This window comes from Numida meleagris, chromosome 2, assembly GCF_002078875.1.
Source record: "Numida meleagris isolate 19003 breed g44 Domestic line chromosome 2, NumMel1.0, whole genome shotgun sequence".
Classification (NCBI taxonomy): Eukaryota; Metazoa; Chordata; class Aves; order Galliformes; family Numididae; genus Numida; species Numida meleagris.
In genome coordinates this window covers 83,658,009-83,667,810 of record NC_034410.1, presented here as the reverse complement: position 1 = coordinate 83,667,810, position 9,802 = coordinate 83,658,009, and the positions used below count along the sequence as shown (strand labels likewise).

Below are 9,802 nucleotides of genomic sequence, written 5' to 3'. Positions count from 1 at the left end.
GGCCTGGCCCAGTCCCTTGTCTAATGAGGCAGGGGACCCATGGACCCACGCCCTGGGGCAAAACAAGGGAAAAGGGGGAAGGGTAGGGGAATAGCAGACGGGTCTAAAACAAAACAGTGACAACGATCTGAGGAGGAACGTTAATGTACCAAATATGGTATCATAACTGAGGTCAACAAGTCAAACAAAATGAGAGAGAGCATGCCCGAAACCGAGGCCTTACTCCATAAATTGCAGGGGGACCACACGCTTCTTCACAGTAAACAAAGCCAGAGAGTCCAGGCCTTCGAGGCAGCTGCACCTTCACCCTCCATGCACAAAGACCCCGCTTCCTCCAGGTCTTCCCTCAAAGACCTGGGGAATGCAGCTCCTCCCCTCCCCCTCAGAGAACCGACCACCCAGAAATGGCAGTCCACGGAACCAGAACATTAACTCTTTAACTGCCTGTGCTTTGCATGATGCTATGATGTGGAACACTGACAGCAACAAAAAAACACAAAACCATGACAGCAACTTACATTCTCTACATGAAAATACAGTATGCAAATAGGAATGAGACCAAACCATGGCACAATTCCCATCATTCCTCCTAACTTTAATGTGCTAGTTCAAGTGGTTTCAGCGTTCAGGGATTAGCATTCAAGGCACACAGAAGTGAATACATTATTAACACACACAAATTAACAGACAAAAATTGTCAATGCAGCCCCTCCTTTGCTTCTCTGCAGATCTCAAGTTGGAGCGTTACATAAGAAAAAGCTGAAGGCAGTTTCGAGCTCACCTACATGAAGTAAGCTCACATTGCTTCACAGGCTCTCCCACATAAACCCCAGTTTGTAGATCATCCCAGCAAAACCTCCCAGCCCTCCCTGCAGTGCCCATTAGCTATGCTGACAGTAGCAAGGAAAGCAGTGCAACAGGAACAGCGTAGCATTTAAACACATGGTAATGAAAGCATCACACCCATCTACACTAGATATAGCTGGGGATTTTGCTTGAAACTACATTTCAACTGATCACCTGAAGGGATGTTCCCAGTACAGAAGCGGTACGGACCTGCTCAAAGGGTCCATCACCTCCTCCTGTCCCTATGAGAGGTCAAACGACGCTTGGAAGGAAGTTTACTGTACAATTCCCTTCAAAGTATATAGTTTGTATACACTAAAATCACATGGTGAATCAAATCAATAAGCAAAATAAGTGGGGACAATCAGCGTATTCAGTTCAAAATTGTACTGTAGTCCAAACGAAGTCTAAAGTCTCAGCCACTGCAACCATGTTGAAGCATCTTTGAGGGAGAGCTCAAGTTCTAACAGTCTGGATTGGGAAACGACAAGCCTTGCCAGATGTCAGCTGAGAGACACTGCTACTTGGTGCTGCCTTTCTGGACCACTGCTACCTATCCATCAGAGACAAATGAAAGAAAGTAATCACCACACCTTCTCTCTTCAGCTTCATCTCAACAAAACGTAGGTTTAAATGCTGCTCCAGTGTAATATCACAGGCTACTGGAGGTGATAAACATCTTAGGCAGCTGCCTCAAAATCTAGAGCTGAAAAAGCAATTTAAAAGCAATGGCTCAGGACTTTCCCCATGTCACTGACAGCTGCTTCTGCACATTTCCCCATGGAGTCCCCAGGCCTGAGAAGAGGAAGGCCTGGTGTACTTGTAGGATGTTAGGAAGGCTCTGCAATGTCCCCTATCTGGGTTTGGTGCCACTGGAGTGCCTGCCCTGACTGACAGCCTCCTTCTCTTCTATCCTGGTGCTGCCTTACTTTTCAGCCTCACTCCAGCTGATGCTGCCTTACCTCCTCAGGTGTGCACATCTACATTTGAACACAAGCATGAGTGACCCTAAACTTGCGCTGCAAGTTTCTGAAACAGCAAGTAAAAGTTAGACTGAAATTCTCAGAACCAAACACTACTGAATTTCTGACTTCACTGAGAGCAGTTTGGCTATTTACAAAAATGATGAATGCTTTCAAGACTTTAAATAAGCAAATGTGAAATATTGTGCCAAAATTAATGTTTGTCAATGATGCATACTCACTTATACTAGAAGCATTATCAAATTAACAGATCTATAATCCGAATTTGAAAATTACATTTAAATTTCCCTTGAAAACGGTCAAGATCATTCAAGAAATATGTCACAGATGTGAACAGCTAGAATTCAATTCCATGTTTTTAAATCTACCATCCATCCACTAGACAACAATAGTATGGACCAATAACCTATAAAAACAAACCCTGATCAGGTAGCACACGCACACAACAACAACAAAAAAACCAACTATCAGATTTCTAACAATTGACATGGTGGGGTTTTTTTGTTGCTTTTGAATAATGTAAGCCACATTGTTAGATTAGTGCTGTTTGTTAATCAAATTTTTATGGTAGACTGAATATTTTAAAAGAATTTTAGGTCATGAAAAGAACATCTAAAGGACTTAAATAAAAAAAAATAACCAAAATCGGTACCCTTTGTTAGCTGCATAAAATATACCTTTCTGATGCAAATTGTGAAAAATGAAACAAGCCACTTCAAACTGTGGTACATAACCAACTCACACTTGTAAATTCCCCTGGGGATACACAGATTTTTTGCATTCACTGGAGGACACGAGCCTCATCCGCAGCAATGTTTCAACAATCAATTTTGAAAAACAAATTCAAAGACAATCTTGAAAAGAAAAATCCTTCCGTTGTCACTCAATAGTTACTATCTTTATTAAACAAGAGCATTTAAAAACGGGATAGCTTTGGTAACACATTTAACAATGGCTCCCTTTGTCTTGCCTCCTCTCCCCTCTCCCAAGCATCAAATATTGAGGAGAAGCTTTTGTTTAAATTGCTCAATTACTGCTGAGTTGTTTACTGACCTCTTAAATTTTATAATACAATGTGCTGCTGCTTTAAAGCTGTGAGACTGCACAGACAAAATAGGTGCCTTAAAAAGCTTCTCCCCTCTTCCTCACTGTGTAAGGAGAACAATTCAACAGGCAATGACTGCAATTCCATGCTTTTCTCTCAAGATGAGAAATAGCTACAAAGGGCTCAAAATAAATTTTAACGAGGCACAGTGCTCCCAGAAGGTAGCTGCCCTCAAGTACATCAACTAGACCATTGCAATTGCAAAAGACATGAGCTTGAGACTTACAAGAGCCAGAAATGCAGATCAGGTTAGGAGCCCTCACTGCCCCATTACCACATTTGCAGCAAAGGTGTTGTTACATACAGTATGGGCAGGATGGTCAGAACAACTTGTTGCCATCTTTTTTCCTCTTGGAAGAATATTAAGGATATACCATTTGTAGTGTACAAAGCCTGTCTGTTTCTCATAAGCTCTTCTAAATACCATGAAAACTCCCTTTGGTCAAGTGTGCCCAACTAGATCAATGCGCTGTGCTGCACGCCAGAGAAGAGTGATTCTGCCTGAAAGAGACAAGTCACTACATTTGAAGTCTTAACAGTTATCACTGTTACTATTGTTTTTTATATACATCAAAGGACAATGTGATATGTGCTTTGTATACAAGAGGAATCATTTAGCACATTTGGGAGTGGACTTGGACTGAGGTTGGTCAGCCTTACCTCTGCCCCTATGAAGGTGACGGAGCAATCATTCTTGTCTTTCATGACTTTGGAAGTGGTTTACAAGAAGGCAATTGGGAGCAGTCAGCATGGATTTACGAAGGGGAAATCATGCATAATCAGCCTCGCTGTCTTCTACAATGAGGTGATCAGCTTGGTGGTTGAGGTTAGAATAGTGTATATTGTTTACCTTAACTTTAGTAAGGCTTTTGATGCTGTCTTCCCATAATATCTTAATAGACTAGCAAATATAGTATGGACTAGATAAGGACACATTGAGTTAGATTAAAAACTGGCTAAACTGTTATGTCTAGAGGGCCTAACAAGGAGAGGAATGGGGAAAAATACAAAATGGGAGAACTTTCATACATCTTTGACAGATTTTATGGTTAAAAGGTATTTATTACAAGATCACACGTGAACGGACAGACATGAAGAGCTATTTTGCAGTCTTAGAAGATTGAACAGATACGTGCTAACACTTGTAACATTTATCTCGAAAGATGCTCAGGAAATATATTATAATCAAGCCAGAAGGGAAGTGAGAAATAATGGAAATTGTTTTCTTGGCAGTTCAGAATGGGAACAAAAAGAAAAGTGAACCATCTACTGGGGCCCCAAGGTATATTATATAGATTCTGTTAAAAAAATGAATGAAGAAAACCCACAACACAAGAACAGAGAGGGCACAGAGGGCTGCACAAAGTCCAGCTGGAAGCAAATCACTAGTGGTGTACCTTAGGGCATCATACTTGGGCCAGTACAGTTTAACAGTTACTTATAACCTGGATTATGAGACTGAGTGCACTCAGCAAGTTTTCAGAAGATATGAAGTTGGAAGGAGTGGCTGATACACCAGATGGTTTTTCTGCCAAGCAGTAGGACTTGGGCAGGCTTGAAGAATGAGTAGGGAGGAACGTCATCAAGTTCAACAAGCAGAGATACGACGTCCTATATCCAGGGAGGAATAACTTCACACATCAGTACATGGAGGGGATCAAGAGGCTAAGAAGTAGTTGCACAGAGGAAGAATTTGGAGTCTTAGTGAAGCAAAAGTTGAAATTAGCCAGAAATGTGCTCTAACACCAAAGATGACCAACCTCATTCTGGATTGCGCTGCTGGGAGGTCCTGGGCAATCTATGTTAGCTGACCTTACTTGAGCAGATTAGGTGGCCCAGATGAATTCTGTAGGTCCACTTCAACCTCACTCACTAGTATTATCCTAAGTTTACTACATTGCCTTAAGCCATATTATAAAACAGACCTTAGAGGTTTCATTCAGGGACTGAGGTCAGATGGTTCAGTGAATACATCATTAATCACACTGAATGCATCAAAGTTAGAAGCAATTCACCTCAAGTAAATGCCATAGTTCAGACTACATTGAAGTTAATTCTTTTCTCAGTTCCAGAATAAGCAAGAGTGGACATTCAATCATTAACCACCATTCAATCTTTAACTCACATTACTACAGGATCAGAATCAAGACTATGATACATCCCTCTCTAGAACTATTTCTGAATATTTTACTTCTAATAACTGTAAAATACTGCAGCTTCAGCACTGTTTACTTTCTTCCTCATAAGATAATGTTGGCTTGTCTTATATTTTAAGAGTCCCCAAGTCACAATTTGTTAAGAACTTCATACTAACACATTTTTATATCCCCTAAAATTATCTGAAATATTTTTTCTGGAAAATACAATTATGTAAGTATTAAGAAACTGATATTTTATTCCCTCTGAGATAGAAACAAATGCTGCATTCACCAGTGAGACTAGTATTGAGGGGCCATGAAAAACATGACACTACTTACCTGTTAGAGGAGAAGAAAGCACAGGAGGATGCACCCCTACCATTACTCAAAATCTCACTGTATCACAACCCAAAGCTTGTGCTAAGAGCTGAGAGCAGATATCAGGCTGCCACCCTAAGCCTTAGCTCTTCAAGAAGAATGAGGAAGGAAAGGGAGAGAGATAAAAGCCAAGCTGCTTCTTTTCTATTTGCATGAGGAGCACAGACTTGTTCTTTCAATGAACAGTTTTTATTAAGCTTTGTCTAGAAGTAACTGGCTGGAATGATTATACTGAAGTCAAAAATATGTGCAGAAATCACAGTACAAAATCATTTTCTCTGTAGTTCATGTCAAATAACATATCTTAAAATCACTGTTAAGCCCACCTGATTTTTAAAAGATGAGATATGCCCAACTGCCATAGATCAGATGACTCTGATCTCTGCAGGTGCTTCTCGCATTTGACTAGAGCTGATACAGCTACTGCCAGGGAGAGGAGTGAGGAGTCAGCGTGCTGGTACAATGCAGCAAATTCCTCAAATAAAGCAAGCTATGAATGAAATCACTTGATTTGTGAACAATGGAACCCCACTCCATGCAGCATCTGGCCTTAAGCAATGCAGCAGGAAAAGGAAAAGATGCATCATGGAATTATTTAATTACTATGGGAACACTGAGTTGAAAAGTAAAATTCAGGTTCACCTTATATTAATAGAGGTGTTTAGTTTCAGTAATACTGACGTTATTCAAACAACAAAATGGTAAGGGAACATGGTTTAATGCCTTCTGGAATGGGAATTACTACTAAAATAAAAGTCTTCCTTGGAGAATTTTAGTAATTATCTTGATTGTAAAGACAGAAGAGAGCAGGAGAGCAAGAATATTTGAGAGATATCTTTGAAGACAACTGTTTAGCTTACCTCTAGGAAACAAGCACTGCAATTAAACATCATCTGTGGATCTGAAGATGCATGATGAAAGAAGTCTTCTGATCCTCACTTTAAACAAGCCAGCAGCCACTTTCACATCTATTAGAGATTTATTTTTCGTGAGATATGTTTTTTTTGGGAGATGTTTAAATTAAATCAAAGAAGGACAGGCAAGTGTTTAAAGATATGGCAGAACTGAGCTCTTCATTCTTCCTGAGTGGGGGAATAAAAATTAAAAAAAAGCCTCAGATCAACAATAAAATGCTTTCTCACCTCAAAACAACAGACATAAAAAATTTGGACTTCACTCAAAAAAATGTCATATGCATTATTCATACTAATGGGTTAAAAATAATAAATTACTGTGCATGTGATAAGGAAAAGATTCAGCATGAGCAAGTGCAGAACAGATCTTGAAGGGAGATTAGTCTGAAGTGGTGCAGCGAAACAAGCTCTAAGCTGAGACCAAAGTCAATAGCAATTTAAGCTACCACGTGCAAAACATGATTCAGACAACATTTGGATTCTGGATCTCATCTGGAACAAGTTAAAAAAATAGTAATGAACAATATTAACTGAATTCCATGATAAAAACCAGGGGATACAAAGAAGAGAATCCTGTTACATTCTGAGTTTCACATGTATGGATCTAGAGTAATAGTTGATACTGATGTTATTTCATACATTCAGGGCTTAACAAGGAGTAGAATGGTGAAAACACAGAATGGGAGGGCTTTCATACACCTTTGACAGATGTTATAGTTAAAAAGGACTTTATTACAAGATCACATACAAATGAACACATGTGAAGAGCTATTCTGTAGTCTTAGAAGATTGAATAGCTATGTGCTAACACATTACATTTATCTCAAAAGATGCCCAGGAAATACATTATAATCACACCAGAAGGGAAATGAGAAAAGAGGCAATTGTTTTCTTGGTACTTCAGGATGGGAACAAAGAGAAAAATGTAAATAGTTTATGAGGGCCCTGAGGAATACTATATAGCTTCTGTTACAAAAGCAAACAAAAAAAAAATAAAACCAGGCAACCCAAAATACCCAGCCCCTCAGTAGAACGTGTCCTTGTATTTTCTAAGAATTGCTCCTTTATGTCTGTATACTTGAACTACTTATTTTTTCCCCCTTTCCTTGTGCCTTTTAGGAAATCTGTAGTCAATTTCAACAGATTTTTCCCTTGGTTCCCAAACTACTCATTGAAAAGGCAGCATGAACGCAGCTTATATCTTTAGAAAAAAAAATCTGTTTCATGCCTATTTATTCATTCATTAATTTCCCCTTCTGGCAGATTTCCTATTAACTCTTGATTTTTTCTCAAAATAAAACATTATCAGTTCTTCACTGTAAGCCAGATGAGAACTTTAATAAAACTGAAATTGCCTTATCAGTAGCACAAATGGAAACTGGTGGCAGCTAATCAGTTGAGGGAAAGTGGCACAGGGTAGCTTGAGAATAGGCCTTAGATTCTTCAGCTCCTTAAACTAAATGAGCAGAAGGCCTCATTTTACACAAGGTTTCCCTTGCATTAGGTCTGCTGACTGTCATCACGTTAGCCATTGTTACTTACGGTTTCAGCTAGATTAGAATCACACAGATACTTTTCAAATCTACAGGATAAACACTTTTAATAAGCCATGTCATTAGGAAAAAAAACACCAGCTTGCAGCCAGTGTTGAAAATTTCCCCTTGCAACCACTTGTTTATATACCATGGCATTTAGGTGTCCATTTAGGAGGGCAGGACCTCCTTGTATAGATGCTGTAACCATGAAACTAAAAGATAACGCCACTGTCAAAATTTCAGTCATTCTTTACAGCTAAAATAGTATTACCCTCCCAGTTCTTTACAGCAAAAGGGGACTCTTGGTGCTACATCACAGCAAGAGGTATCAACACTTTCCTTCCTCCTAGCTAAGTGATCTGCTTTTGTTCAGCATAGACTGTCAGTTAAGTAGCATTACTAAGAATTAGGTTTAGAAATTAAAAACCGGTGCGGGACCAGACCATGCAACTTTGGGGGCCTTTTCATACAACCACAGTTATGAACTAAAACACACAAAGTCACTAGGGTCACCAAAACCTGGTATCAGACAGAAAAGATCTCCTCAATATGAAGAATAACACGTTGTCTTTAACACAATGGAAGCCTGGTACAGTTCCCTCACTTGGTATATATACTTCTCCCAGATACATCCTCCTGTGCCCTGACAAAAATGGATAACTGGCTTCTGCTGTATCAGTCTGGAGCTTTCATAAGAAAGGAAAAGCGATACAATTTTTGTTTATGCTGTTATGATTTTGGCTGATGCAAGCAAGGACACATGTAGGTTGCAAACCTCCAGGAAACAGACTGGAGCTCTGTAACAACAGCACAAGCACAACCTGAGGGTTCACATGGCTCAAAAAATCTACATTACATGTTATGCTGCTTAGGCCTTCAGAATTTTGAAGTGATTCATTACCTTAGAGGTCGAATGATATTTTGTGTGTTTATAAGCATTTCAGCATTGGTCAGACTACTACTATGTTTCATACAAGATTGGACAAATTCTATACAGAAAGCTACAGAACAGCAATGCGTAGTCTTGCACGGTAATGGGAAACCAAAGGAGAATGCTGGAGAGTTTTTTCTTCAGTGACCTAACAGATTTCTTTTGAGGTTTTAACACAAGAGAGACTTTTTACAATGTCCAATAGAGACAAGACAAAGGAGAATGACTTTAAATGAGGGAAATTCAGGTTAGATGTTAGATGGAAATTCTTTCCCAGAGAGTGGTGAGGCCCTGGCACAGGCTGCCCAGAGAAACTGTGGGTGCCCAATCCCTGGAGGTCTTCAAAGCCAGGTTGGATGGGACCTGGGCAGCCTGCTCTGGGAGGTGACATCTCCGCCCATGGCAGGGGGTTGAAGCTTGACTGTCATTAATGCCCCTTCCAACCCAAGCTATTCTATGAATTTCTTAAGTGACCAGCTTTGCCACTGCAGACAAAATAAAATTTTGCTGTTTAAAAAAGTAAGAGGTCAACTGTCAACTGATTTCCCAGTTCTATCCAAAATATTTTTTAAGGTTCTAATATAACACTGAAAACATTTAGTTCTAAATGAAGAATGCAAATAATTGCTGTTCCTGGATAGTACAACAGCATATGTAATCCAGTAAGACACAAGTCTCTGTATAGAGTTATATGAAAATTATCAAAAATACAGATCCTGCAAAGCCTACTCTACTGGAAACTTACACCCAAGCTCTTCCCATATCAGGTTTTGCATCTGCTGATGTAGATGCCACCTAGAAAAAGCAGAGCAAGGCAATGCAGAAGATACAAGGAGGTAGTGGTAGTAACAGGGAGACTTCTGGAGGAAAAGAGCAGAGTAAACACAGAGGTATATAACTCCTCCCCACTCATCCTCCCCCAGTGCAACCCATTTATGGCTGTCCTAGGTCAATGGCCTTCTGGTATCAAAC

General features: G+C 39.7%; 1 protein-coding gene across 29 annotated transcripts in view; it reads right to left on the bottom strand.

The window, feature by feature from the left end:
- The window catches only part of LOC110394552 (poly(rC)-binding protein 3-like), a 498,677-nt gene that overhangs the window by 364,094 nt on the left and 124,781 nt on the right, over positions 1 to 9,802 (bottom strand). For 23 of the 29 annotated variants that reach the window (XM_021388493.1, XM_021388486.1, XM_021388487.1 and 20 more), the window contains one exon: positions 6,311 to 6,418. The exons of the other annotated variants lie outside the window; for them this stretch is intronic. The gene's annotated coding sequence lies outside the window, so the exon portion shown is untranslated. The remainder of the gene's footprint in view (positions 1 to 6,310; positions 6,419 to 9,802) is intronic. 29 annotated transcript variants of the gene reach the window in all.